The 3523-nt window shown below is 33.5% G+C and overlaps 2 pseudogenes; one reads left to right on the top strand and one right to left on the bottom strand.

Annotated features, from left to right (window-relative positions):
• The window catches only part of LOC104743753, a 3032-nt pseudogene extending 1734 nt beyond the window's left edge, over window positions 1-1298 (bottom strand).
• The window catches only part of LOC109128856, a 3081-nt pseudogene continuing 1530 nt past the window's right edge, over window positions 1973-3523 (top strand).

The raw sequence follows: 3523 nt of genomic DNA, 5'->3' as shown, positions 1-3523 counted from the left end.
AAGAGGGTCCTTAGATAAGTCCCTTGAGCATTGGCCATGGCGACAAGTCCCTCTGCATCTCTCTGTTTCGAATAGAAGGCTGCATCAGCTGCAGCTTTCGTCGCCTCCGCTTGCTTCTCCTTCTCGTAAAGAACAGTTTCCGCTTGCTTTTGCTTATTGTAAAGCTCCCAGTTTGCTTCTTGTACCTTCGTTTCATACTCGACACTCGCTTTACTGACGAACTCGGCTTTAAGCTTCTCTGTCCGAGTCAATGCATTCATTTTCTCGACTTTAGTCTGAAGCTCAGCTTCCCTTAAAGCAACTGCTTTGGCTGCTTCAACCTCAGCCACACGAGAATTCTTGGACAAAGCAGCTTTCTGAATCGCCAATGCTGCATCAGCCTCAGCCACAAGAGCCTCCTTCTCATTCTCAAACACTTTGACCTCAGTCTTCACCTTAATCTCCTCCTTTGTCCCTTGTCCTAGTCTCTGAGTGGATATGATCTTTGAATCAGCGTCAATCTTTGCTGCATTCTGGATTGTGAGCCCGGTCCTTTCTTTTGCACCTATCTCTCCCTTCATCTGTGCCTCTGCTACGTCGATCTTGGCTTGGTTTGCTGCTTCCATCTGAGTCCTCTGGCCCAAGTAAGAGAAGTACTCATGTCCAGGCACATCAACAAGCTGCTTCACATTCGCGTTGTAGATCACAAGACCAAACTGGTTTAGCTCTAGTTGAACCTTGTCAAACACCTCTTTCTTGAACTCCTTTGTTCCTACAATGCAACAATTAGATTGTGATATAAGCCAAAAGTAACAAAAATAACAATTTCTTTTAAAACAAGGATCAAGAAATCTATACGAATACACAAACAGAAACAAAACTTCTATTTAACAAATAAATCAAGATTATGATAATAACTTAATAAGTAGATAATTAAAACGTCCAATGTTTGTTTACCTTTGAAGACCTCTTCCATGGTCATGGCTGCAGCGAGAACACGAGTCTCTCCTTCGATAACCCTGAACAAGCTCGTTGACGTGATTGGAGTGCTTATCGTGTTGAGACATAAGCATGGCGTAAAGTAAGAGAGCGTGAGGGTCATCAACGCGCGGGCCGATGGTGAAAACAGCCGGGATAACAAAGGGGAGTTTCTCCGAACTCATAGCCTTAACATCGAACGAGTAGTTCACGGGAGAAACATCGAAGACGGTGCAAGACTGCCATGGAAATACCCAAGACTTCTTCGCAAGCCTGATATCTTTGATCCCACCACCGGTGATCGCCAGGTACTGCGACGGTTTAGCGACCTTGTAACTCATTCTGCGTCTTCTTTGGATTTAGGGTTTTTTTCTGCCTTAAGGTTTACGGAAACTTGAAGGTTTGTTAACAACGAGTCTCCTTGTGTGTTTTATTTATAAAGAGTAAAGAAAAACTCATTATCTATATAAGTTCCTTCACCACGCGTACATACTACATATATAGAAACATAAAAGGAAAAGCTTATACTATTTTTTCTTGGTAATATCTTCCTTTTTTTTTTTTTTTGAATAAATATCTTCCCTTTTCAATTTACACGGACACTTTGATACACAAAATATTTAGGTGTTATCCAACACTGATTGAAATTTTATTTAAAACCTCTATTCGTGACACAAAACAGTATAATTATTTTTACCGAAAACGATAATAAAATAATTTAAAACAGTAAAAGTCAATTACAAAATAAACAGGATATAACTTTGGTTATATTGTAAAAAAAAAAACTTGGGAGTCTTGCCTTGAGGCAAACCAATTTTACTTTGTTTGACCGGTGAACTTTTTGCCGGACAAATATAGTTGATAAATAACATTTGATTTAAAAAAAAAAATTCGGTAATCGAAAATATAAAAAATTAATACACCAAAATATCACATGTTTATAATATTTATCCGATAATTGTGACAAATAAATTACAGTATTATCTAACAATGATTGAAAAGAGAGAGGAGAGAGATAGGCTATGTAATATTTATGGAAGAAAAAAATAATACATATATATAATATTTTAATAATTTGTTTTTTAAATGTGTATAATCCATAGCATAATCTATGGGATGGTGACTGAAGTGAGTTTAAAAAAAAAAGTATAAAATCCGCAAATATAAGTCTCCATTCACTATCTAAGTTGAACATCTAAAATATTAACATCCATTTTGTTACTATTTAATGTTGGTTAAAATATGACTCAATAATTTCTAAAAAGCAGTTTTTGCGGTTGTTTTGGTCCCATCCCATTTAGACGCTAAATTTTCATGTGATGCTTAGTTGCTTACACAACCGTATAGCTGCCTAAAATCACATGACATGAGATTTGCTTAGTGTATTTGTTTCAGTTTCCAAGTACATAAATTTACTTATAAGTTTAATTTTCATATATATTGTTATAAACTTATATATGTTGTTTGATATAAATTAATAAATGTTTTTTTATCTAATTCTTGTTTACAATTAAATATTTTTATTATTCTTAGATAATTGTATATATTTTTTTATTTATAATGTATATTTAAAATATTTAAGATTTATAACATCTAAACCACCTAAAATTGTGTAGATCCCGACTAAACGCTCTATATATTAAGTTTGAACTGTGTTTGATGTAAAAAATATTTTTTTTAACTAAACAAAGAAGAACCTAAATATATATATATATATATATTTGACAGAAATAATGCAAATCCTACAATATATCCCTAAAAAGAACCATAAGTAAACCTGAATTACGTTTACACCTTTTTTTAGTACATATTCGTTGTTTCTTGTTTGGTATAATTTGTTTTAGATGTACTAATACTAATACAAGTAAGACTAGGGAATCACACGGACATATCTAATAAATAATTTTAAAATAGTCAGCTTTATAAAATATTTTTGTTTTTGTTTTTAATAGTACAGAATTTGAGATAGTGTTCACTTGTATATTGGATTTATTTGGTAAATTTAAATACATATAAATTGCATGTTTCTTAAATAATCGACAAATTGAATGTAACGTGAAATAAACAAATAGATTTGTATGCGGTTGTATTATTTAAAAATTACAGCACAGGATGATATTGTAGCATTAAAAACATAAATTAAAATATTTAGGTAACATAAACTAAATTAAAATTTATAATTGTAGCATTAAAAACAAATTAAAATATGTAATACTTTTATTTTCAAATATGAAATTTGGTCATCTTTGTCCACAATATATATATATATATATATATATAAACTTCTTCTTCTGTTTGGGACAAAATTCTCCAAAACCACTCATAGGTGGGCCAGTGGTAGGATGGATTTCGGGTTGAGGGTGAGATTTCCAATATTCCCGGGTTTGAATCCCCACGGCTGCAAACACCTTAAATGGCCACCGCAGAAAAATTTAATATTGGGCTATGCGACCTCCAGGAACCACTCTTGCCGCCTTTGGGACGCACGCCAAACCTTCGGACTAGTGGGCTAGTCAGGGCCCACTGGGCTTTGAATACCTGGATTATCAAAAAAAAAAAAAAAAAA

The sequence above is a fragment of the Camelina sativa genome, chromosome 14 (genome assembly GCF_000633955.1).
Source record: "Camelina sativa cultivar DH55 chromosome 14, Cs, whole genome shotgun sequence".
Taxonomy (NCBI): domain Eukaryota; kingdom Viridiplantae; phylum Streptophyta; class Magnoliopsida; order Brassicales; family Brassicaceae; genus Camelina; species Camelina sativa.
This window is presented reverse-complemented; position numbering and strand designations above follow the sequence as displayed.